Below are 27832 nucleotides of genomic sequence, written 5' to 3'. Positions count from 1 at the left end.
ATTAAATATTAATGCACCCAATGACAGGGCTCCAAGATACATAAAACAAACTCTAACAGCATTGAAAGTGAGATAGACAGCTCCACAGTTATAGTAGGAGACTTCAACACACCACTTTCATTGAATGACAGGACTTCCAGAAAGAAGCTCGATAAAGACATGGAAGATCTAAATGCCACAATCAACCAATTCGACCTTAGAGACATATATAGAACACTCCACCCAACAGCGACCAAGTATACTTTCTTTTCTAGTGTACATCGAACATTCTCTAGAATAGACCACATATTAGGTCATAAAGCAAGCCTTAGCAGAATCCAAAACACCAAAATATTACAAAGCATCTTCTCTGACCGTAAGGCTGTAAGAGTAGAAATCAGTAACAGAAAAAGCAGGAAGGAGAAATCAAACACTTGGAAACTGAACAATACCCTGCTCAAAAAAGGCTGGGTTATAGAAGACATTCAGGATGGAATAAGAAAATTCATAGAATCCAATGAGGATGAAAATACTTCCTATCAGAACCCTTGGGACACACCAAAAGCAGTGCTCAGAAGTCAATTTATACCAATAAATGCACACATACAAAAAGAAGAAAGGGCCAGAATCAGAGAATTATCCCTACAACTTGAACAACAGAAAGAGAGAAACAAACAAACAAGAAAAACCCACAGGTACCAGAAGAAAGCAAATAATAAAAATTAGAGCAGAATTAAATGAAATAGAGAACAGAAAAACAATTCAGAGTTAACAAGACCAAAAGCCTGTTCTTTGTTCTTGGCCAAACTGACAAAACAAAAACAGGAGAGGAAGCAAATAACCCAAATAAGAAATGAGATGGTCGAAATTATGACAGACTCAACTGAAATTGAAAGAATCATATCAGATTACTATGAAAAACTGTACTCTAACAAATTTGAAAACCTAGAAGAAATGGATGAATTTCTAGAAACACACTGCCTACCTAAACTAACACGAACAGAGGTGAAACTACTAAATAAACTCATAACAAAAGAAGAGATTGAAAAGGTAATTTAAAAACTCCCAACAACAAGCCCTGGCCCGGATGGCTTCACTGCAGAGTTCTGCCAAACTTTCAGAGGAGAGTTAACACCACTATGACTAAAGGTATTTCAGAGCATAGAAAAAGACTGAATACTCCCAAAATCATTCTATGAAGCCAGCATGTCCCTGATACCAAAACCAGGTAAAGACTCCAATAAAAAGAAAATTGCAGACCTATCTCCCTCATGAACTTAGATGCAAAACTCCTCAACAAAATTCTAGCCAATAGAGTTCAACAACATAGCAAAAAAAAAATAATTCACCATGACCAAGTGGGATTCATGCCAGGTATGCAAGGATGGCTCAACATTAGAAAAACAATTAATGCAATCCATCATATAAATAAAACAAAAGATACGAACCACATGATCTTATCAATTGATGCAGAAAATGCATTTGACAGAGCTCAATACCCATTCATGATAAAAACTCTCAGCAAAACAGGAATAGAAGGAAAATACCTCAACGTAATAAAGGGCATTTATACAAAGCCAACAGCCAGCAACACCCTAAATGGAGAGAGTCTGAAAGCATTCCCCTTGAAATCGCGAACCGGACACGGATGCCCTTTATCACCGCTCTTATTCAACATTGTGCCGGAAGTCCTAGCCAGAGCAATTAGGCTAGATAAAGAAATAAAGGGCACCCAGATTGGTAAGGAAGAAATAAAAGTATCTCTATTTGCAGGTGACATGATCTTATACACAGAAGACCCTAAAGAATCCTCAAGAAAACTACTGAAACTAATAGAAGAGTTCAGGAGAGTATCAGGATACAAGATAAACATACAAAAATCAGTTGGGTTCCTCTACGCTAACAAAAAGAACATTGAAGAACAAATCACCAAATCAATACCATTTACAGTAACCCCCAAGAAGATAAAATACTTAGGAATAAATCTTACCGGAGATGTAAAAGACCTATACAAAGAAAACTACAAGACACTACTGCAAGAAACCAAAAGACACCTACATAAGTGGAAAAACATACCTTGCTCATGGATAGGAAGACTTAACATTGTAAAAATGTCTATTCCACCAAAAGCCATCTACAGACACAATGCAATTCCGATCCAAATTCCAATGACATTTTTTAATGAGATGGAGAAACAAATCACCAAATTCATATGCAAGGGAAAGAGGCCCCGGATAAGTAAAGCATTACTGAAAAAGAAGAACAAAGTGGGAGGCCTCACTCTACCTGATTTTAGAACCTACTATACCGCCACAGTAATTAAAACAGGCTGGTACTGGTACAACAGATACATAGACCAATGGAACAGAATTGAGAATCCAGACGTAAATCCATCCACATATGAGCAGCTGATATTTGACAAAGGCCCGAAGTCAGTTAAATGGGGAAAAGACAGTCTCTTTAACAAATGATGCTGGCATAACTGGATATCCATCTGCAAAAAAATGAAACAAGACCCATACCTCACTCCATGCACAAAAACTAACTCAAAATGGATGGGAACTCTTATGCACTGCTGGTGGGAATGCAAAATGATACAACCATTTTGGAAAATGATATGGCACTTTCTAAAAAGCTAGAAATAGGAATGCCATATGATACAGCAGTCCCACTCCTCGGAATATATCCTAGAGAAATAAGAGTCATCACATGAATAGACATATGCACACCCATGTTCATTGCAGCATTGTTCACAATAGCAAAAAGATGGAAACAACCTAGATGCCCATCAACAGATGAATGGATAGACAAACTGTGGTACATACATACAATGGAGTATTACACAATGATAGAGAACAAAAATGAATCTGTGAAGCATCTCATAACACAGATGAATGTGGAGGGCAGTATGCTGCATGAAATAAGTCAATCACAAAAGGACAAATATTGTATGAGACCAATACTGTAAAAATACAAAAAGGAACAATCTTTGGTGGTTATGACGGAGGGAAGGGGTGGGGATGGAGAAATGCTTTATAAAAAAAAAAAAAAAACTATAGACAATAGATAAGTGGTAACTTCTGTGCAGGGTAAGACAGTACACAATACTGGGGGAGTCAGCACAGCCTGTACAAGGTAAGGTCATGGTACCTTCACTGACACATCCAAACTCCCCGAAGGACCGAATTGCTGGGCTGAGGGCCGTGGGGGCCATGGCCTCGGGGAACATCTAACTCCATTGGCATAACATAGTTCATAAAGAAAATGTTCTACATTCTACTTTGGTGAGCAGCGTGTGGGATCTTAAAAGCCTGTGAGCGGCCATCTAGGACATTCCACTGTTCTCACCCCTTTGGGAGCAAGGAAGAATGAAGAAAACTAAAGACACAAGCGAAAGATTAGTCCAAGGAACTAAGGGACCACATCTACCATAGCCTCCACCATACTGAGTCCCGTACAACTAGATGGTGCCCGGCTACCACTACTGACTGCTCTGACAGGGATCACAATAGAGGATCCCAGACAGAGCTGGAGAAAAATGTAGAACAAAATCCTAACTCAAAAAGAAAGACCAGACTTTCTGGCCTGACAGAGACTGGAGAAACCCTGGGAGTACGGCCTCCAGACACCCTTTCAGCTCAGTAATGAGGTCACCAGCCAAAGATTTAACAGGTCCACGGAACAAAGCAAGACCAAAGGGGCACACCAGCCCTGGGGCAGGGACTGGAAGGCAGGAGGGAACAGGAAAGCTGGTAATACGAAACCCAGGGTTGAGAAGGGAGACTGTTCACATGTCATGGGTTGTTAACCAATGTCATAGAACAATGTGTGTAGTAACTATTTGATGAGAAACTAGTTCGTTCTGTAAACCTTCATCTAAAGTACAATAAAAAAAAAATTTTTTTAAAGAAAAAAATTATTAGGCAATCAAACCCCTATGGATCAAAGAATATTGTCCAAGACTTTAACTCACTCACTTTGGACACATCATCAGGAAAGACCAATCAGTGGAGAATACCATGTTTGATAAAGCGGAGGGCCAGCAAAGGGGAGGACAAATTTCAATGAGATAGACTAATACAATGGCCGCAGCAATAGACTCCAACACCCATGATCATGAGGGGGGCAAAGGAACGGGCAACATTTCATTCTGTTATACAACAACTTCCTTGTGGAGTTCCTAGTTGGGAGCACGGGGAGACATTATGCAAACAATCACACAAATGCAATTATAAATGTGTTACCAAAAAACCCAAGCCCGTTGGCATCAATTTGATTCCAACTCATAGAGATCCTACAGAACAGCATAAAATTGCCTCATAGGTTTTCAAGGAGCAGCTGCTGGATTTGAACTGTGGACATTTTTTGGGTAGCGGCCAAACTCTGAATCACTACGTCACCAGGGCTCCATAAATGTGATAAAAAAAAAAAAAAGGTGCAATAAAATCAAAGCACAGGATGCCACGAGTGGTTATAACAGAGGGACCCTAACTTAAACTTGGGTGTGAAGGAAGGCTTCCCTGTCAGAGTAGCATTCAGTCCTGTTCCCAGCCTACTCTCCCCAAACCCACTGCCATGGATCCTGACTCACAGCAACCCTGTAGGACAGAGTAGAACTGCACCGTAGTTTCCGAGGCTGTAAATCTTTGTGGAAGCAGACTGCCACATCTTTCTCCCGAGGTGCTGCTGGTGGGTTCAAACCTCTGACCTTTCAGTTAATAGCCAAGCACTTAACCACGGCACCACCAGGGCTCCCTAGCCTCCTCGGGTCAGGCTAAACACCTCTCCATCAGCACTCTCCAGGTTGGAAGAGGAGATGGGCACCTATGCCCTCAAATCAGGAAATCGATTTCAACGACTGTTTTGAAGGTCTTATCTTACAAAAGCCTGGGAATCCAGCTGCTGGGGTCTTGCTGTAATGAAAACCTCCCTGGCTTAGTCCCTTCTGAGGCTCCTCACATCTGAAGCCCACCACTGTGACTTGTGTAGGAATTTAGGACAAAATGGACATAACTACTTCCCTTAACAAAGGTCCGTTGGGCTGTAGGAGACATCACACGGAAAGGACCAAAACAATACTCTAGTGTACTGGTGTGAGGGCGGTGGTGGTTCCAGGGGAGAATTCTTGCCTTCCGTGTAGGAGACCTGGGTTCAGTTCCCAGCCAATGCACCTCGTGTATAATCACTACCAATCTGTCAGTGGAGGCTTGATGTTGCTCTAATAGCTGAACAGGTTTCAGTGGCACTGCCAGACTAAAACGGGCTAGGAAGAAAGGTCTGACAATCTGCTTCCAAAAATCAGCTAAAGAAAATTCTATGGATCAAAACGGGCTGATCTACAACCAATCATGGGGACGGCGCAGGACCTGGCAAGGTTTTGTTCCTCTGTGCACGGGGCTGTCAGGAGAGTCGGAGGTCCACTCCATGGCAGGTAAGAACAGCAACAGTCCCTCCTTTGGCTTGGACAGCCCAGGTGAGGCCTGGCCTTTGCGAGGTCTTTATAGAATGCACCTGTTGTGGGGGGGGGTGGGGAGGAAGGTGGAACTTGGAGGACCTCCTCTGTTAATAGGTGGGATTACCCTGCCTTGAAAGAGGTGTTTAGTCATCCTTACGACTTGCTTGCCCTTTCACCAAGAACATCCCTCAGATAGATCTGTCTGCACAAAGCAGGGGGACTTCATCTGGGCACCTCCTTAGATAGCTGCAGGCAGAATATGCTGAATATTTCCTGCATGCTTCCTTACCACGCTCTCCACCCTTCACCCTGCTCTGTGCTCAGAGACTGACCTCTATGGCCTGCAGCAATGGCTCCCTAGACTTCTGCTTCTATTTGGGGGACCTACGGGCGGACCTGGCAGGGAATATGAGGGAAGGAAGAGAATGCACTTGGGGTGTTTCTTCGCCTATCCCTCCCCTCACTGGGTCACCAATGGTTGTCTGTGTCCTCTGTTAAAGGCCACAGCTCCTTTCTATTAGAAGGCCAGGCAGCCCTCTCCATTAAGCTACCCTCTCCAGGTTCTAGCATCTTCTCCTGCCCCTTGCCCTTGTAGGACTTAGAGTAGTAACTGTTCTCCACAGTTGGTAACCTCAGGATAGTGGGCTACCCCTGTGGGTTTAGGTAAACCCTGACCACACCTTTGTGAACTTCCCCTTCGCTAAACTCTTCTCAAATCGGGAATAAATAAATAAATAAAAACTGGTAAGTAGAGAGAGGCAACAGGACTAGGGTGGCACTGGTCAGCCGCAGCACTCACACCAGCTTCAGAATGAAGGCAGCAAGACTACCTGGCTACTGCTAACCCTACCTACAGGTAGAGATGAAGCCTGTCTGGAACCGACCCCCTGCTTGCCTACCCAGAGGAAAGCAGGTTAAAGTTCTTCAGTGTCCATAGCTGGGTTGGGCCAGGATCAAGAGGGAGAGGCAACCTGAAATTTGCAGGTCACAAATCTCCTCTCCTGCCACCTGGTGCCCCTCCCTGGTCTATCCCCAGCCAAACAGGAGCAATCACTCAAGTTTACGATGCGCAGCACGCAGGTTGCAGACCTACCATCATCCGTAATGGGTTGTTGTTTTTATTTTCCATTTATAGGGGAGCCTGAGTTACTACCTATGGTCACTGCAGCCATTAAACTGCTCCAGGAGCTAAGATTTACATATCGGTCACGTGAACTCCTGCAACAAGCTTAGAGAGAGGAGGAAAAAAACAGCAGAGCGTTTATAGTCTAATTAGAGCTGATGAATGATAACTAGGGGCAGCAGAGAACCAGCCTCATCAACCCCCAAAAGCCCAGGAAGCCCCCACTCACTGTGCACACCCCTTACCAGTGGGCCCAGGCAACGTGCAGGACAGACTGGCCAGGAGAGTAAGAAAAGGTCTCAGAACTTGTGGGCACCATTCTCACAAGGCACACCTGGGAAAAGAGTGGGGAGGAAGTCAGGATGAGAACGCCTTTACTCCTCTAGACCATGGTATCAAATCAATGTAGTAATTGAATCTATTATCTGAACAAAGGTCCCCACAACCAGTTAATACTCTGCTGCCGCCTCCGTAGCTTACATCCCAAGATCTCAAAACATGTTCTAAACAATTAAATGCTATTATTTAGTGATTTGTGTAATCAAAGACATCTATAACCATCACTTTTTTTTTTCTTTGCTGCACCCAGAACACAGCTCAAATGATCTCGAATGCAGAAACTGAGGCACAGAGAGGCCAGGTGGACTGGCTGAGACCATCTGACACCCCACCATAGCTCCTGGTCTCCACCCCACACTCCTTCCCTACAGGCTCAGCAATCCCTCAGGCTGACTCCATTCCCAGGCACAATTATTTCAATGTTCCCTGCTGAAATCATCTTCATTCCCACTGGTGCAGGTGTCGGGACCCAGCAGGACAAATCAGGTACTCCCTTCCTGGCCTTTGCCTTAGCCCCCTTTTAACATTGGAATCCTTCACTCTGAACACAGCTGTAAATTGAGTCCCTTGTTTTGTATGCTTCACTAGAGGGACAGGTTTTGACCATTACAAGCAAAGTGAACACGTTTCCATAAAATGTCCAAAAGCCTGTGCCCTCTCCATTTATTTCACAGTTGTCTCCTGAAATCTATGATTATCTATTTGGTGGTGCAAAGAGTTTGTGCTCAACGACTAACCTAAAGGTTGGCAATCCGAACGTACCCAGCAGAACCACGAAAGAAAAACCTGGTAATCTTTTTTCCGTAAAGATTACAGCCAAGAAAACCCTATGGAGCAGTTCTACTCTGTAGTACATGGGGTTGCTATGAGCCAGAATCAACTCAATGGCAATGAGTTTGGTTTTTTGGTTTAATGCGCATTGGGAACTAAATTCACATACATGCGCAGGACCCTGTTTCCAAAGACACATTTCATCATCATCTGCTGGCAGAACTCTGGACCCCCAGCCAGGACACACACCCACACCCTTCCCAAGGGCTATAGGAAACACTCATAAGCATAAACCACTATGGCCCCTTGGGTAACACAGCCCAAGGCACAGGGTGGGTGCTCAGTAATTAACACACCCACGTGGCTCTGGGACTAACTCTTGTCAGGATATGGATGGGTCTTATAGAGCAATTTCTTGTTTACTTATCTCCCCCATCAGCCTCAGCTCCCTTTGAGGGCTGGAGCTTTCACATAGTTCCTTAATACTCTGAACAATGCTGTGTCATAGATACAGTTATGCCCATTTTACAGATAAGGAAATGGAGGTTAGAGATTTACTCAAAGTCAGATAGATAGCAAATGTCTTAATCATGATGGGACTAAGTTTCTTTGGCCGCAAGTTTCATGCTCTTGGCACAATCCCTCAGCTAATCCACCAGCCAGTCCAAATAAAGAATTAAGTATCCATCTTACTCAAACTCCCAAACTCACTTCTGCGCCAGTGCTCGGGAATATCTAAGCTGTATCCATGCAGAACAAAGCAAAGGGAAGAATTGGCAAACACCCAGTTATTTTATACATTCATTATCATGATAAATATTGTTATAATTGACAACACAAAATTAACTACATCATGCCACATTTCTTCATTGCCTTGAGGACATTTAGCTGTATCTTCTTATAAGTGAAATTATAGCAGATCTTAGCCAATCATCTTGCCTAAAGGGATGAAGCAACTGTATCTTATGTGTAATACGTGCCTCATTTTCATTCGTCAAATATTTGTTGGGTGCCTATGATGTGCCAAGCTCTGTGCTGATGCCAGGATCACAAGGATGACTGAGACAGAGTCCCTGCCCTTAGAAAGCTCCCAGCCCAGAGAAGCACAGAGTGCAGTTCCCAGAAGAAGAGCACTCAGGCAGGTTAAGGAAGGTGGGGAAATCATGGAAGCTCAGGGCACACCAGTCATAACTGCAATGGGAATCAAGTTAGCTACTGACTCTGAGGCCACCAAGAAGACTAAAGGGACTGACTGCACAGACTTAGATTTCTCCTTCTCCTTCTCAAAGTCTGGGGTGACCGCCGTTGAAATCTCTGTGGTGATTAACTTCAAGGACAAGAGCCTAAACATGATACTGGCTTTAGTGCACCACCATTTTGCAGCTGCCTCTTCACTCCCTATCAAAACTGGTCACATCAGGCTCTTTTATTCATTTCCATAGTGTTCTATGGGTTAAGGAGGACCATTTTCCTGCCAAAGGGGCATATTACTGGGGGCTCTATCAAATAAGAAAGTCTTTCTCACTTATGGCAAAGCCTAACGGCGCTCTGTCTTCAGGTCTTGGGGATTTGGGCATGGGTCATTCTGAGGCTAGATCAACTGATGCCCAAGTGCCACCAGACACCGTTAGCTCTCCCTAACACTCATCAAAGGGCCTCTCAAGAAGACAAAGTAAAGTATTATAATGACATGTGCAAAGAGCTGGAGATGGAAAACCAAAAGGGAAGAACACGCTTGGCATTTCTCAGGCTGAAAGAACTGAAGAAAAAATTCAAACCTTGAGTTGCAATAGTGAAGGATTCCTTGGGGAAAATATTAAACGATGAAGGAAGCATCAAAAGAAGATGGAAGGAATACACAGTCATTATACCAAAAAGAATTAGTCGATATTCAACCATTTCAAGAGGTGGCATATGATCAGGAACCGATGGTACTGAAGGAAGAAGTCCAAGCTGCTCTGAAGGCATTGGCAAAAAACAAGGCTCCAGGAATTGATGCAATATCAATTGAGATGTTTCAATAAACAGTTGCAGTGCTGGAGGTGCTCACTCATCTATGCCAAGAAATATGGAAGACAGCTTCCTGGCCAAATGACTGGAAGACATCCATATTTATGCCTATTCCCAAGAAAGGTGATCCAACCAAATGTGGAAATTATAGAATAATATCACACGCAAGCAAAATTTTGCTGAAGATTATTCAAAAACGGCTGCAGCAGTATATCAACAGGGAACTGCCAGAAATTCAGACCGGTTTCAGAAGAGGATGTGGAACCAGGGATATCATTGGTGATGTCAGATGGGTACTGGCAGAAAGCAGAGAATACCAGAAGGATGTTTACCTGTGTTTTATTGACTATGCAAAGACATTCGACTGTGTGGATCGTAACAAACTATGGGTAACACTGCAAAGAATGGGAATTCCGGAACACTTAATTGTGCTCATGGGGAACCTTTACATAGATCAAGAGGCAGTTGTTTGGAAAGAACAAGGGGATACTGATTGGTTGAAAGTCAGTATTCTTTCACCACACCTATTTAATCTGTATGCTGAACAAATAGAACGAGAAGCTGGACTATATAAAGAAAAACGGGGCATCAGGATTGGAGGAAGACTCATTAACAACCTGCGTTATGCAGATGACACAACCTTGCTTGCTGAAAGTGAAGAGGACTTGAAGCACTTACTAATGAAGATCAAAGACCACAGCCTTCAGTATGGATTGCGCCTTAACATAAAGAAAACAAAAATCCTCACAACTGGACCAATGAGCAACATCATGATAAATGGAGAAATGATTGAAGTTGTCAAGGATTTCATTTTATTTGGATCCACAGTCAACAGCCATGGAAGCAGCAGTCAAGAAATCAAAAGACGCATTGCATTGGGCAAATCTGCTGCAAAGAACCTCTTCAAAGTGTTGAAGAACAAAGATGTCACCCTGAAGACTAAGGTGCACCTGACCCAAGCCATGGTATTTTCAATCACATCATATGCATGTGAAAGCTGGACAATGAATAAAGAAGACCAAAGAAGAGTTGATGCCTTTGAATCGTAGTGTTGGCGAAGCATATTAAATATACCATGGACTACCAAAAGAATGAACAAATCTGTCTTGGAAGAAGTGTGGCCAGAATGCTCCTTAGAGACAAGGGTGGCGAGACTGAGTCTTACATACTTTGGACATGTTGTCAGGAGGGATGAGTCCCTGGAGAAGGACATCATGCTTGGCAGAGTACAGGGTCAGTGGAAAAGAGGAAGACCCTCAAAGAGGTGGATTGACACAGTGGCTGCAACGATGAGCTCAAGCATAAGAACGATTGTAAGGATGGCTCAGGACCCGGCAGTGTTTCGTTCTGTTGTGCATAGGGTCACTATGAGTCGGAACCGACTCGACAGCACCTAACAACAACAACACTCATCCCAGGCATCTGAAGCTCTCCTACATCAGGGTGAGTTCACTGATTTATCTTTTAATCTGCAGAAATCTGTCTCTAAAAGACTAGCAACAGCATTTGACACCAACCTATATATCCAAGGAAATCCTGGTGGTGTAGGGGTTAAGAGTTGGGCTGCTAACCAAAAGGTCGGCAGTTCGAATCCACCAGGTGCTCCTTGGAAATCCAATGGGGCAGTTCTACTCTGTCCTACAGGGTCACTATGAGTCAGAGTTGACTCAATGGCAATGGGTTTGGTTTTATATATATATATATATATATATATATATATATATATATATATATATATATCTCCAAGAGTCTTAGTCCTAGTGCAAGGGACCCTCAGCTTGTCCATTGGTCTTAGAAGGCACCTCAGGGTCTCATGCAAATCAGGGGGTCCTTGCAGAACCATCCCATAATGCAGGAGAGTCCAAAATGGGTACACCAATGAGCACTATGCCTTACTCATCCTGATGCTTGTACCCTTACAACCTCCCAGGCAATAGATTTGGCACCAAATAATCCCCTAAATTGAGCAATTTTAACACTGGGGAAATGTAGTTGAGATGAAGCAGAAGTTGAGGCACTTACCCAGTTCCTTCAAGTAGGAAATTGCAGCTGCTGCTCTGCCTTTGTTAACCAGGCAGACACTTGGTTAACAGGGTACTGTTGCCATGAGTTGAAATCGACAGCAACAAGTATTGAGCATCATTACTCTGCTGCAATGGAAATTGGGAGGCTTGGAAATCAGCATCCAATTTTATTCCAGAAATGCATTGATTTATAGATGGAAAAGCAGAGCAATTGGGGGCTGTTAGCCATTAGCTGTGCCTTGAGAGAGGAAATAATTCCCCCAAACAAATGAATTCTTTGATAATGGTTATTTTTCACATCAACAATAAGTCAGACCCTGCACTGAGTGTTGGAGAAGCAGGTAAGGCCAACATACTCCCGGTCCTTGAGGAACTCATATCAAGTGGAAGGAGAATGCAGCCAAGTTAGAAGATCATCATGGTAAGAGTCATGAAAAATGTAGTAAGCCAAGAACTATAAAGGCACAGTGGAGATGACTGTAAATTTTACCTAGGAAATCTGAAAGGCTTCAGAGAGTAGGTGACATTTGAGACGGGTCTTGAAGGATAAGCAGAAGATGATCAGATAAATGAAGAGAGAACCCTCAGAGAGGTGACGTAGGATAACACTCAAGTCATGGACTGTGGAATCAAACTTTGTGGGATTATATATTAGGCCAGTTATTACCTTGATGACTAAGACAAATTACCCTAATCTCTCTGTGTTTCTGTTTCCTTATTGGCAAAAGTATGACTGTTCTGATTATTAAATTAGATAATCTATCTCAAAGCAATTGGTTGTGCCCAAGAAAAGTCACCTACGTGCAGAAGAAAAGATGGGAAAGAGGTAAGCAAATCAATGTGACTTGAGACTTTGGTAAAAAATGAAGGGTGATGACTGCCCAGATTAGGATTTTGGTGTTTATCCTGTAATCAGTGGGGAGACCTGTGTGGTTCCTGACTAGGAGAATGCCATGTTGGATTTTATTGAAGACCACAGACCTGGACCGTGGGCAAGGACAACAGAGAGAACTCATCGCAATGATCCAGTGATAGGCGCCTGACCTTGGACAGTAGAATAGAGGGCAAAGAGAAGGACAGAGATTCTAAAGACAATAGGAGGATGCATCAACTGGATTTTGTAATGTGATGGTCAGTTTTATGTATCAACTTGGCTAAGCTACAGTTCCAAGTTATTCTACCAAACACTCATCTAGGTGTTACTGCAAAGGTATTTTTGAGATGTGATTAATGTCTATAATCAGTTGGCTTTAAGCAAAGGAGATGATCCTAGATCATTTGGGTGGGCCTGATGTAATCAGTTGAAAGGCCTTAAGAGCAGAGCTGAGACTCACTTCCTTAAAGAAGAAATTCCAGCTGTGCACTGCAGCTTTAGCTGGTGTCCAAGAGCTCCAGCCTGCCCTTCCTGATGGCTTACCCTACAGATTTCAGAAGTGCCTACCTAATCCCCATAACAATGTAGGTCGATTCCTTAAGACATAAATCTCTTTTAAGACATCTACTGGCTCTGTTTCTCTGGTTGAACTCTGACTGCTAATAGCGACGGATTAAAAGTAAGGGTGAAAGAAACCACATCGGTCCTTGGGATTCCTCACAAAGTCTTGGGTATACAGTTCCTGCCTCATCCTCATGCCAAAGTCCATAAAGATCTCATCTTATACAGCAGCCTTGTCTAGATGAGGCAACGTTCCTGTCTTGGTTGGCAGCTGTATAGAGCAGATCCCAGAAGTTTGGACATATCGACTCTCACATATGGGTCATGCTCCTGGGTTGGGTTTTTTTTGTTTTGTTCTGTTTCTTTTTGTTTTGTTCCTAATACATATATACATATAGTTTTATAAGGTTTCTTTTATGTTAGACTGGCTCTTTGATCTCTCCAGGAAAAACTTTCCCCCCTGGAGTTTCTTTTAATCTACAAAAATCACTGAGCACAGCTGCAGACAAGGGAAGGATTCTGCAGAGGCAAACTACGCAGAGTGAGCGAGTGAGGAGGCAACGAAAGAGACACAAAATGTGCACTTCTCTGAGGCCCTGCTGTGAGCGCCCCGCAAACACTGCAAATCTCACGTTGCAGACTGTGTGACTCACAAAACGGGGAGGGGAGATACAGACTTCGAGCACCATGTCAGGCTGGTTGCAAGCAAGATATTAGCTACTTTAATCCTCGCAAAATCCTCATGGGGTAAAGAACGAGATTTCTATTAAGCAGTTAAGGAAACTAAGGAGCAAGGAGTGTCTTAGATGATGAGACACATGTTCCTTTTATTTTGATATAATTTCAAACTTAAGGAAGGGTTGCAATAACAGTATGAGGAATCCCTACACCCCTTTTGGGGTAGCGGTGGTTCCGTGGTAGAATTCTCACCTTCCATGCCAAAGACCTGATTCGATTCCTTACCAACGCAGCTCACGTGCAGCCGCCACCTCTCTGTCATTGGGGGTTTGCATGTTGCCATGATGCTGAACAGGTTTCAATGGGGCTTCCAGACTGACAGTCTAGGAAGAAAGGCCTGGAGATCTACTTCTGAAAATCAGCCAGCGAAAGCCCTAGGGACCATAACAGTCTAATCCATAACTGATCATGGGGCGGGTGCAGGACCAGGCAGCATTGTGCTCCCTTGTGCATGGGGTTGCCACGAGCCAGGGGCCAAGTTGATGACAGCTAGCAATGGCAACAATATACTGCTTATCCAGGTTTACCAATTATTACATTTTTGCTCTATTTGCTTTACTCTTCTCTCTTTCTCATTTTCTTTTAATGGATCCTTTGAAAGTAAGTTGGAAACATCATGATCCTTTACCACTAAACACTTTAGTGCTTATGTCCTAAGAAGAAAGACCATTCTTTTACATCATCAGAGTACAATGATCAAAAGCATGAAATTTAACATTGTTGTAATATTATACCACCATAGTCTATATTCAAATGTTATCAATTGTCGCCAAAATGCCTTTTATAAGCTATTTATTTTTCCTGATTCAAGATCCAACCCAGGACCATGCACTGCATTTAATGATCATGTCTCCTTTAAGTTGAAGCTTTCTCAGCCTTTCTTAGTCTTCCTTGACTGTGACATTCTTGAAGAGCATTGGTCAGGCCATTTTGTAGAATGCCCATCAGTTTGGATTTGTCTGAGACAGAGATTCCTGGGAAAGTAATCCATAAGAAAGCATTCCCAGGAAGAAGTGGTAGGTAGTAAGGCAGTGGGACAGGAAGGAAAGGGGGCCCTACCAGGCCAATCCCATGGAAGTCAAGTCCGGCTCAGTCGTGCAGGATAGAGCACATCTCCAAGCTGTCCCAACTGGGGGACAAAGAGCTGGAGAGTGTATATCCCCTGCACCCATCAGTACTTTTTGGCTTCAGCTCCCCATGCACACAGGGTAAGAAGGTTCCCGCAACCAGAGAGCACAGGTGCTGGCTGCTGCGTATGAAAGCATCCCCTACCCCAGAGATGGCACACACAGAAACAGAAAAGGAAATAAAGGTGGGGTATCGATAGCACGTGCTACTAAGAATTGGGGTGATTTACCCAAAGCCACAGAGCTTGCAAGTGACGGAGCTAGAATTCCAATAAGTTCTATACCATTGCACCATGCTCCATCACCTTTCCTAGACAGCTAAAATGAACCAGAAGCCTGGATGATCCTGTGGTCCAAAGAGACAATGTGTCAGGCATCATTATTTAGCTGGAGAGGTGATGGTTGCACAACATGGTGAATGTAATTAATGTCACCAAATCCTACACATAAAAATGGCAAATATTTGTGTTTTATGTATATACATAGATATCTATGTATGTATATGCACCTCATGGCAACCTTATATACAACAAAACAAAACATTGCCCAGTCCTGCATCATCCTCACAACCACCAGCATATTGTGGTACTGTGCCAATCCATCTCACCAAAGGTCTCCCACACCATTTTTGGCCCTCTAACTTCACCAAACATGATGTCCTCCTCTAGTGATGAATCCCTCCTGATGACATGTCCAAAGCAAGTGAGCCAAACAGTGTTCTGTTGTTATCCATAGCACTTGCATTGGCTAATTTTTAGAAGTTGGTCTCCAGGCCTTTCTTCCTAGTCTGTCTTGCTGTACAGGCTCCACTGAAACCTGCCCACCATGGGTGACCCCGGAGGTATTTGAAGTGCCTGTGGCATAACATCCAGGGTCACAGCAACACACAAGCCATCACAGTACAACAGAATGACACATGGGTAGGGAATGAGTAATAATGCCTTAATTTATTAAGCACTTACTGTATGTCAAACTAATTTTGCTTTAAAAAACTTTATCTCATTGAAGCTGCCATTTAAGCATCATTAATCCATTTTACTGATGAAAAATTGAAGCCTAAAAAGGTTTCCCAAGGAGCTAATACAGAGTAGAGCTGGACCTGGGCCCCAGGCAGTATGGCTCCAGAGTTCTAGCTCTGTGTAGTAAGTGCTTGTTGATTGTCTGCCCAGCAGAAGATTGGCTGTGTGGCCATAGGATTGATCGCATACTCCATATGACTGGCTACTCAAGTGTCTGTCACCCAGAGGAGTGAGATTCTGACAAAGTTTCAGAGATGAGTTAGGAGTAGCAAAGTCAAGACTAGGAACAGCTGGGTTTGAATTTCCTAGAAAGCCTGGGCCAGAGACCAAGACTGAATCCAGGGAGCAAGGTAGAGTGACCAGTTCAGGGACCAACAAGCCCCAGGTAAGCAACCCAGGGTCAGTGTTCCTGAGCCAGGTGAGGCCAAAGCAGGGACTTGGGGGAAGAGGAAAGTCACCTGGGAGACCTCAATCCCTGAAACCTCACAAGGATTTATTTATCTAGTCAGTTCCCTCAGACATGTATTGAGCACCTACTATGTGTCAGATAGTGTCTAGTGCTATAGATACAGCAGTAAACACATCAGACAAAAATCCCTGACCTGTGAAGTTTACATTCTAATGGGGGCAGAGAGAGGGGCAGACAGTGAGCAAAACGAGTAAGTATATTATAAAGTAGAAGGTTGTAAAGAAAAATAAAGCAAGAAGGGAGGAGAGGGCAGGCCCGGGTGCAAAGGGAGGTGTGGGTACATTTGCCGAGAGTATTATCTCAGGTGGGAAATATAAAGAGCTTGGCATGGGGGCTGATGCATAGTCTCCACGCAATCAATATTAGTATTATGACTCCCACTGTGGTAGGGGAGGAAACCCTCGTGGCATAGTAGTTCAGCGCTACAGCTTCTAGCCAAACTGTCAGCCGTTCAAATCTTCCAGGCACTACTTGGAAACTCTATGGGGCAGCTCTGCTCTGTCTTGTAGGGTCCCTATGAGTGGAAATCAACTCCACAGCAACAGGTTTGGTTTTGGTGGTAGGGTGAAAAAAGTCTTAATGTGTCCCAGAGCTAATTCAGCAAGCTTTAAGGTATGCCGCTATCTTTAACATTAGGGTTAAGGGAATCAAGCTCATACATATTCACTTGGGTTAGTTCCAATGGAAGGTAGATTATGAGAGACACTAGTGGGATACGGACACCCATAAAAACCAAGGAGATCTTCTTCGTGGGTATGAAGACCGGGGACAGGTGGGTATAAAGCTTGGTGTTCCACATGACTGTCAGCAGGACAGAAGCCAACAGCTGATGGCAACAGCAAGGGCAGATCCAGCCCCCAGCTCTGGTCCTGTCAGGCAGACAATGTGCTGGTCAGGGGGCAGAGGCAGAAGGTGAAATGAGAAGATGGGCAACCAGGCTTAGGTGAGGATTGTCAAGGGCTTCCCGTGGGCTTGCTGGGTCCTAAGCCCACCAGCACCACAACTAGCTCCAGGCCCATGCAGGGCCTGCTGAGACCTCTAACGGCCTCTTTTCTTGGTCAGGATGGGTATCAGGGGAGGTAGGGGTGAGCCTGTGGCTGGGGTTGCCAGTCCAACTCCTGGATTCCCCCAACCACGTTCTGCAACGTGCTGCATCCAGTGCTCTTAGCTGGGACCTAACCCCGTGGCCAAATCCAGTACTTAACCTCGTTCTTCCCCAGCCTGGGCCTCTTCAGCTATCCCTGCCAACCCCACTGGACTCCACCCTGACCCTCCTAGTCATGGCCCACAAGATGCTGAGCTTGTCTCAGGAGCACATTATGGCTTTTCCCATCACAACTCCTTCCTTGTCCCCAGCAGTCTCCTGGGATGACTTAAATGGGCACCTACTAAGTGCCAGGACTGAGCTCACCAAGTCTTCAGAGCACCTGTCTAAGGGATCTGCATTACCCATCACACAGGTGAGGAAACTGGAGCACCAAGACAAGCACATTGATGAAGGAAGCGTGCACCGGGATACCAACCCATTTCCCTGGGATTCCAACACACTCTTTCCATGAACCCATGTAGCCCCAGCCCACATTTCCCATCTCTAAAATGGGTTCAGTGATGGCTACCTCATAGAGCTGCCATGAGATTTCACTGAGAGTCTATGAAGACCTCAGGACAGGACCTGGACTCTCTGTAAATGCTGGCTAGTGGTGGTAACAGAAGTGGTATCACTCCTCAACCCTGCTGAGAAATTGTGCTCACTACTTTCAGGAAAAAAAAAAAAAAAAGGCTGGGAAGGAAAGAGATATACTTGGAACAGGGGCCTCTTTACAGAAAATAGCAACTATGGCAATCAGTTCTGAATTGCTAAATGGTCTTCCACAGCTGGCAATGGAAACTTCGATGGACAATAGAAACTGCTCATTAATGGCCCTCTTCAGGTGTTGCCCAGGGCACAAGCCCTACTTGCCATACCTTGGTTACACCTCTGTCTTGGAAATCCTTAGCTCCTCTTTCCTGGAGGGGAAGCCCCTCCCCAACTCCCCAGCCCTCACAGCTCTAAGCAGGCAAGTGCTCGTTGGATGAGAATCAGGGCCACACACAAGCCAGGAGCATTTGCTCTAATATTAAAAGTCAGCCAGTGTGGCCTGCTATTAAACTCCCTGTGGGTGAGCCAGGTTAACGGTGGGGCCTCGTGTGATAAGTCATTAATCTCCACGTGTAATGCAAGAGCCGTACAACTTGCTTCGGCCTTAATCTCACATGACTTACAGCCTCTTCTGTGATTCATAAAGCAAATCAATCACACCTCCCAAGCTCTCATCTATTTATTACTGCTTTTTAAATGCTCAGGGAGGGAGACCCTGACGGATGGTTTTCATTGCTCCCCTGGCTCAGCCAGCCTCCACCTTCTGCAGGAAAATGGACTGACTCTCTGCCCCTCCTCAGGTCGCAGACCAAGGTGAGTTGAGCTCTGAGACCTGCAAGGAGCTGATGGTTTGCATCCACAGAATTTGGAAGCTGCCTCTCTCTGCTCAGAGTAGGGCCTGGGGACATTGGCCTGACTGCAGGCGTGGTCATCATTGACTTGTGTCTGGAAAGCTTATCAGGGCGGTGGTTTTAAAGCATGGCCACGAATTCTTTGGCATGCCTCCAGTTGAGCTGTGGGACCCCTCTTCTTGACTCTGGGTGGGTTTGTGACTGCTTCAATCAGTGGAGTGAAGCAGGAGTGACCTTATGTGGCTTCCAAAGTTCGTCATAAAAGACAATGAGGCTACCATCTTGTTTTCTGGAGCACTGTGCCAGCATGTAAGGAGTATGACTATCCCAGCCCAGCCACGCCAAAGACGAAATGTAAAGGCAGTCCACCCTGCAGCCCTAGCCAAGCCCAGCTTCCAGCTGTCCCTGCCAAGGTGTCAGACACATCAAGGAAGCCCTTGCAGAATTGGGTTCTCCAGTCTCCTGCCATCCGAGTCACCTCCAGCCCTTTGAGTCATCCCCTCTGTGGCCTCAGACATCAGGAAGCAGACACGAGCATCTTCACTGTGCCCTCTCTGAATTCCCAATCCACAGAATCCTTGGGCATAATAAAAATGGTTGTTTTTGTACCACTAAGTCTGGAATGGAGTCTTTGAATGATGCAAACCATTAATGTGCTCAGCTGCTAACTGAAACATTGGAGATTTGAGTCAACCCAGAGGCACCTTGGAAGAATCTGCTTTCAAAAAATCAGCCATTGAAAACCCTATGGAGCACAGTTCTACTGCGACACACATGGGGTCGCCACAAGTCAGAACTGACTTGACAGCAACTGGTACTGGTAAGTTTGGGGTGGTTTGTTACACAGCAGTGGGAACCATAACAGTCAGCAAGGAAGCAGAGCAGTAGCTAACCCATAGGGAAAGCGTGAACTCTGTGCCAGCTCTTTGCCAGTCACTTTGTATATTTTACTCTCTCCTAGGAGCCCTGGTGGTGCAGGGGTTGAGAGTTCGGCTGCTAACCAAAAACGGGCAGCCATCTGAATCTATCAGCCACTCCTTGGAAGCTCTGAGGGGCAGTTCTACTCTGTCTTATAGGGTCACTATGAATTAGAATGAACTCAACGGTAATACGTTTCAGTTTTTTTGGTTTATCAGCCCTTACCAAAATTATACAAAAGAAAAAATCACGAGTTGCCCAGATAGGGGCTTTGAGTAGGCACCAGAGAGGTGTTGCTCAATGCTCATTCAAAGTGGGAGGGGAAAGGACAAGGCCTGTGTGAGGAAAAGCTGGAAGGTGCTAACTCCAGGCTTCAGAGATACTGTATGCCCGCCACCAGGTTCCTCCAGTCCATCCTCCTCCTTCCAGCCAGAAGGAACTTTTAAAATAAATAAATCAGATCACGGTCTACCCCTGATAAAAACCCTCCAATTGCAGCCTCTCACACTGGGAAAAAAAAAGATCCGAACTCCTTACATAGGCTAACAGAGGTTCTCAAACGCAACTGCCTTTTAATCACTTGTAGGGCTTGTTAAAACACAGATTGCTGGACCCCATCCCAGAGTGTCTGATTCATTAGATCTGGAGGTGGGGCTGAGAATTCACACTTCTACCAAGTCCCCAGGTGATGAGGATGCTGCTGCATTATGGGGACCACACTTTGAGAACCACTGGCCTACAGAAGCCAATATATTTTGTCTCTTGCTGACCTCTCAGCCTCGCCTTTCCCCACCCTGACTCTTGCTTGCCACACCCAAGTCACAAAGACCTCCACTGGGATCCACAAACCCACCAGGCTCTTTCTTGCCTTCAGGGCCTTTGGGCTCAGGCCCCTCTGCCTGGCCCAACTCCCCCAATCCTGGAACTCTTCTCATCACCCAGGTTTCCAGTTAGCACAATCTCTTAAGAGTCCTTTCCTCACTGTACGTTCACACTGTTACGTTCCATCGCTGCTTCCCATCTGTTTGCTTCTCAGCACCACCCAGTGTGTGGTGGGAATGTATGGCTCTGTTTGTTCATTGGGGTACTTGTACATTTGTGACAGCATGTGTGTGTGTTTTGTCTCCACCTTCACTTTGCAGTTCCTTCAAATCAGACTCTGTCTTAATCACTACTAAAGTCCAGCACTTAGCTCAGTGCCTGTAGTAGATCCTCAGAAAATGCTTGTTAACTGGGTGAATTGACTCATTTCATCTTCAACACTGTGAAAAAGGATTACTAAGCCCATCTTGCAGATGAAGAAGCAGAGATTCAGAGAGGTGAGGTAAGGTGTCCAAGGTCACACAGCTTGATGTGTGTCTCCACACGCAGGTCTGTGGACTCCAAAGGTCTTGACCCACACCCTCTGGGTACACTGGTGGGAGAGTAGCAGGGCAGGGATACTGAGGGAAAGGGTATGGATATAGGTGCTGGGGAACAAAAGGGGTCATGCACGGGGTTACAGGCCAACAGAGCAGGCAGAAAGGCAGGCGGTATGCAGACATGGGTGCTCTCCAGACACCCCCGTACCCTCAGAAGACACAGAAAAGAGGATGCCCACCTGGCCTCCCCATGGACTTCCGGGAGCAGCTGCCCCAGACCACTGTGGGACTGTTGCAATTTGGCCTTTGAACATGAAGGCATTTCTACTCCCCACGCCCCCACCAGACTCTCCTTTTCTGGCCTCTCATTGGTCTGGGCAATAGGTGGAGCAGAGCATAGACGCTGTGAAGGGGCGAAGTTCAGGGCAAAGGCCGGTGCAAGGCACACTCAGGGGGAGGGGAGGCGCGGAGGCAGTTTGGGAACAGGGACAGAAGAGCACATCACCACCGGCTAAGTCTGTCCGCCAAACCCGAGATTTCACGGTCAAAGGTCTCACAGTCCACGGCATGAGTCTCACCAGGTGTTGCACAATGGCCTCCCTGGGGTTGCTCCAGAGAGCTATGTCCAGTGGCCAGGCCCGTGGCTTTGTGCTATCTGGGCAGCAGACTTGAAATTCCAGGGGGTCTCATGGAAAGCCAGGAAGGAGGGAACCACCAACCCCAAAGGCCTGCAGGGCAGGCAAGGGAGGAAGGAGGCATGGCTCAGCCTCTGTCTCTGTCCCCTGAGCGCCAGCTCACAGAGGGAGCAGGAATGGCAGGAAAGGGGTACCAGGCCCCTGAGCTTCAGGGCTGGGGAGGCCTGCACAGGGTTGCATTCAGAGAGAGGTGATGGACCAACGCACTGGTGATCCTTCACGCACCTGAGAAGGCAGATGCTCCTGCGAGGCAGCATGCAATGCACCCTCCCCCTTCTAGACTGGCTCAGAAGCAGGGCCTGCTGACAAGGGCCAAGGGGTTCTGGCCTCAAGGCAAAAAGGAGATGTAAAAAGGTGTTTCTCATGCTCTGTGTGTGTGTGTGTGTGTGTGTGTGTGTGTGTGGTTGCGTGCATGTGCACAGATGTACCTCTGTGCAGGCACACATTCACAGGAGGAGAAGAAAGTGAAGGGTGAGGATGGGACCAAATCCTAACTGAGTTAATATACTCATTAACCAAGTTGATGTACGAGTGGAATCCAACAAAGGTCAGCAAGTAGCAGGACTTCACTTGGGCAGCCACTACCATGGTTACCGCTGCCGCCAAGCCGATTCGGACTCCGTGACCCGGTAGGACAGAGTAACACTGCTGCATAGGGTTTCCAAGGCTGTCATCTTTACGGAAGCAGGCTGCCACGTCTTTCTCCCTTTCCTTCTGCAGTGGCTGGTAGGTTTGAAACCACTGACCTTTTGGTTAGCAACCAAGCGCTTAACCACTGAGCCACCATGGCTCCTTACCATGTGGACAGACCTCGCTAATCAGCTGGAGACAGACACCAGTCCATATCTATTATCAGTCAATCCATTGATATTTATTAAACATTATAGGGTCACTTTATAAGTCGGAACCGACTTGACAGCACTTAACAACAACACTTGCCAAGCATTGTTTTGGGCACTTGGGACACAGCGAAATGGCACAGGCCTGAGGCCCTACCCTCATGAAGCTTACAAGCAGTGGGAAATACAGGTGTAAAGTTGTACACAGATGAGCGTAACGAGTGTATAAAGGGAAGAAGCAGGGAGCCGTAGAAAGTACACCAGGGGGACTCACCTAGTCTGGGGGATCAGGGAAGTCTCCCTGGGGAAGTGATATTTAAGAAGACAACTGATGGGTGAGCAGAAATTAACGAGGTGAAGTGGCAGGGATGCAGGATGGAAGAGCTGAAGTTTAGCTGATGGAGGATAAAAAAGAACATGGCCTGAGATGAAGCCAAGACAAATTAGACAGAGTTTCAAAGAAATAAAAGTAGTAATTATTACTTTAAAGCATATACTCAAACTAGCTTAACAAAATGTTGCCTGAATTATATCCACCTTAATGAACTGATAAAAACAGTTTGTAATTAGTTCTGTAATTGGTTATGTGAGGAAAGATGCCTCCTCAAATTCTAAAGCATGTATCTTACAGACACTTGATGAGAAAAGGGAGCTCCTTCAGGTACTAGAGCATGTTGTCCTGAGCGTCTGTCACATTCCAGTGTCTTGTAGACACCTCTTCATGGGAGAAGAGACTTTATCCTAGTTGTCCCTGGATTGGAGATCAAAAAAAAAAAAAAAAATTAGGAAGAGATTTTACTCTACATGTGAGTAACTCTACATATAGCAGGAGCGGTGCAAATGGTTAACACACTTGGCTGCTAACTGAAAGGTTGTAAGTTCTAGCCCACCCAGAGGCCTCTCAGAAGAAAGGTCTGGCCGGCAGCTACTTTTGAAAAGCCAGCCATTGAAACCCTCTGGAGCACAGTTCTACTCTGACACACGTGGGGTCTCCATGAGTAGGACCCAACGCAACAGCAACTGGTTCTGCATATAGCATAGAGACAGGCAGTTCGGGGTTCAAGTCCCACGTCGTCACTCAGAAGCTCTGGGCCTCGGGTCATCTTCTTAACCTCTCTAATATTCAGTTTCCTCACGTACTTCATAAAGTTGTCATGAAAATTAAGCAAGATCATAAACACAAAGTACTTAGCACATTTCTTGGCAATAAACCAAAAAAGCAACCCATTGCTGTTCAGTTGATTTCGATGCATAGAGACCCTATAGGAGAGAGTAGAACTGCCCCATAGAGTTTCCAAGGAGTGCGTGGTAGATTTGAACTGCTGACCTTTTGGTTAGCAGCCAAACCCTTAACCACTGCACCACCAGGGCTCCTTCTTGTCACATAGAAAGTATTTGATAAATGCCTAGTGTTATGTGAATCCGTACGTTATATTAGTTTTCTGTTGCTGCCGTAACAAATTACCGTAACTTACCCACTAAGACCCACTGCCATCAAGTCGATTCCAACCCATAGCAACTGTATAGGACAGAGTAGAACTGCCCCATAGGGTTTCCAAAGCTGTAAATCTTTAAGGAAGCAGACTGCCTCATCTTTCTTCTGTGGGATGGCTGGTGGGTTCAAACCTCTGACCTTTTGGTTAGTAGCCGAGTGTTTAACCACTGTACCACCAGCGCTCCTCTTAGTGGTTTGAATCATACAAATTTATTATCTTACAGTTCTGTGGCTTAGGAGTCAGATAGGAGAGGGAAAGAAGGAGGGAGAGAGTGGAAAAGCAATGACCCACCTTCTCTTCCAGTGGCTGAACTCAGGGATCAATTACCTAGGAGCACATGAACTTCTTATTCCTGTCAAGCAATCCCATCAAAAGTCATTCGATTATTCATTTACTCAACAGTATTTCCTTTGCACCAGCTAAGAGCCCATCCCCACACCAGGCACTGGGAACACCATGATGAATAAGATCTTATCCTCACTTCTAGGATTGCCCAGTCTAGCTGGGAACAGTCCTGTACATGAGTGGACATGTATTGACTTTACTTGAGAGAATGGGGTTGGTCCATAGTCTGGAAACCTACTGTTACCAAGCATGACTAGATGTTTACTTTAAGAGCCTCGAGAAAAATTCAGTTCCTTACTTGGCCCCTTTCCCATTTTTGGTATAATTTACATAGAGTGAAATGCACATATTTTAAGTATACTTGTCTTTCAGTTTCTACCGAAACTCACACCCTGTTAGGACATAAAACTTTCTCATCATCCTAGAAAGTTCCCGTGGGCCCTTTCCCAGTAAACTACCCTCCCTGAAAAGCAACCACTACTCTGATTTTTTTCCCTATAAGTTAGTTTTGCCTGTTCTAGAACTTCACATAAATGGAATCAAGCAGATGAACACATTTGTGTCTGGCTTCTTTTGCTCAGCATGCTATTTTTGAGATTCACACATGTTGGTGTGTGGATCAGTTCTTTGTTTATTTTTATAGCTGAGTTGTATTCCATTGTATAAATAGACCATAGCTTTTGTTCTTTCTCCTGCTGATGAGTATTCTGGGCTGTTTCCGGTTTTAGGCTATTCTGATTAAAGTTGCTATGAGTGTTTTTGTAAAAGGCTTTTTATTGATATATGTTTTCAGGTAAATACCAAGAAATGGAATTACTGGGTCATAGGGAATGTATATATTTAGGTCTTTAAGAAATTGCCAAATGGTCTTCCAAAATGATTGTACCATTTCACAACCCCACCACAGCGTCCTGGTTGCTGCACATCCTCACCACCATTCGGCCTTGTCTTTCCCATTTTTTTGGCTCTAGATATTCCAGAGACTCAGCTTAAGACTTTGTATTTTTTTAAACATTGAATGGCAGTGCTTAATCTAGGATTCAAAGAAGTCTTCAGGGAGCCTCTCTATCCTCTATAATTGTATTTAAAAGTTTGTGTATACTTGTGTGTGTGTCCATTTTGGGGGGAGAAAGAACCACAACTTTCAAAAACTAAACAAGCAAGACTTTAAGGAAGAGACAGCCATTCAGAAAGCAATTTATAGCGGTGCATTGGGGCTTATGGGACCCTAAGATGAGGATCTAATGGGACTCAGGCCCACAATGCAATCCACACACTGCCCCTCCAGGGTGGAAAGATTGATGGGAAGGGCAGCCACACTCTGAGCAGGAGCCTCTGTATGGCCTCTCTGAGACTTTCCCCATTAGGAGTAAGGATTGGAAAGACTACCTGGCAAAGACCCTTTCTCTGGGAGTAATAAAGAGCCCTTCCCCAACCATTCCCCATGGACATTTCTCCTAGTGATCTGGCTGCCCACCGAAGATGAACTGTTGCAGAACCGTCTCTTTCCCAAGGGACCTACAGCCTACAAATAATAGCCCCAGACAGCTTTCAGCATCAGACAGGGCCAATTGACACCTTTGAAAACCACAAATGTACCTTCACCTGCAAGGGACCCAAACGTTGCCTCAAAATGGACCTCGTAAGAAGCCCTAGTGGCACAGTGGTTAAGTGCTCGGCTGCTAACTGAAAGGTCAGCAGTTTGAACCCACCAACCAAGCGGTGGGAGAAAAATATGGCAGTCTTCTTCTGTAAAGATTTACAGCCTTGGAAACCCTATGGGGCAGTTCTACTCTATCCTTTAGGATCACTATGAGTCGAAATCTACTTGACAGCAGTGGGTTAAGACTATGGAAGGCCTATCTGAATAAAGACCCCCTCCCACCTTCCCTACTGTGGAAGACTCTCATTCCCTCTGTCAGTACAGTAACTGCTAGAACATGTGGCTATTAAGCATTTGAAATGAGGCTCGTACAAATAGAGAAGTGCCATAAGTACTGAAGTTTGAATACCACTTAAAAACAAAACCCATTGCCGTCGAGTCAATTCTGACTCATAGCGACCCTGTAGGACAGAGTAGAACTGTCCCATTGGGTTTTCAAAGAGCTCCTGGTAGATTCGAACTGCCAACATTTTGGTTAGCAGCTGAACTCTTAACCATAATGCCACCAGGGTTTCCAAATACCACTTTAAAAAAATACCACTTAGAATGGAATAAAAAGAATGTAAAATATCTCACTTATAATTTTTATATTGATTACATGTTAAAATGATAGTATTTTTATGTTGTTTTTATGTGCCCTTGAGTCAATTCTGACTCGTAAAACCCTACGTACAACAAAACGATCCCGCGTCGTCCTCACAATTGTCGTTATGCTTGAGCCCATTGTTGCAGCCGCTGTGTTAATCCATCTCATGAGGGTCTTCCTCTTTTTCACTGACCATCTGCTTTACCAAGCATCATGTCCTCCTCCAGGAATTGGTCCCTCCTTATAACATATCCAAACTATGCAAGATAAAGTCTTGCCATCCTCACTTCTAAGCAGCATTCTGGCTGCACTTCTTCCAAGACAGATTTGTTCAAATTCTTGTGACAGTCCATGTATATTCATTCAATATTCTTCACTAGCACCAAAATTAAAAGGCATTGATTCTTCTACAGTCTTCTTATTCATTGTCCAGCTTTCACATGCATAGGGGGCGATTGAAAACAACATGGCTTTAAAGTGACATCTTTGCTTTTTAACACTTTAAAGAGGTCTTTTGCAGCAGATTTGCCCAGTGCAGCTCGTCATTAGATTCTTGACTGCTGATTCCATGGGCATTGATAGTGGAACCAAGGAAAATGAAATCCTTCACAACTTCAATCTTTTCTCTGTTTATCATGATGTTGCTTATTGATCGAATTGTAAGGATTTTTGTTTTCTTTATGTTAAGGTGTAATCCATATTGAAGCCTATAGTCTTTGATCTTCATCAGTAAGTGCTTCAGGTCCTCTTCACTTTCAGCAAGCAAGGTTGTGTCATCTGCATAACGGCAGGTTGTTAATGAATCTTCCTCCAATCCTGATCCGGCACTCTTCTTCTTATAGTCCAGCTCCTCTGATTATTTGCTCAGCATACAGATTGAATAACTACGGTGAAAGGATACAACTGTGATGCACACCTTTCCTGACTTTAAACCACGCAGTATCCCCTTG

The sequence above is a fragment of the Elephas maximus genome, chromosome 25 (assembly GCF_024166365.1).
Source record: "Elephas maximus indicus isolate mEleMax1 chromosome 25, mEleMax1 primary haplotype, whole genome shotgun sequence".
NCBI classification, from domain to species: Eukaryota; Metazoa; Chordata; class Mammalia; order Proboscidea; family Elephantidae; genus Elephas; species Elephas maximus.
The sequence above is the reverse complement of the archived record's forward strand: the minus strand, read 5'-3'. Positions refer to the sequence as shown.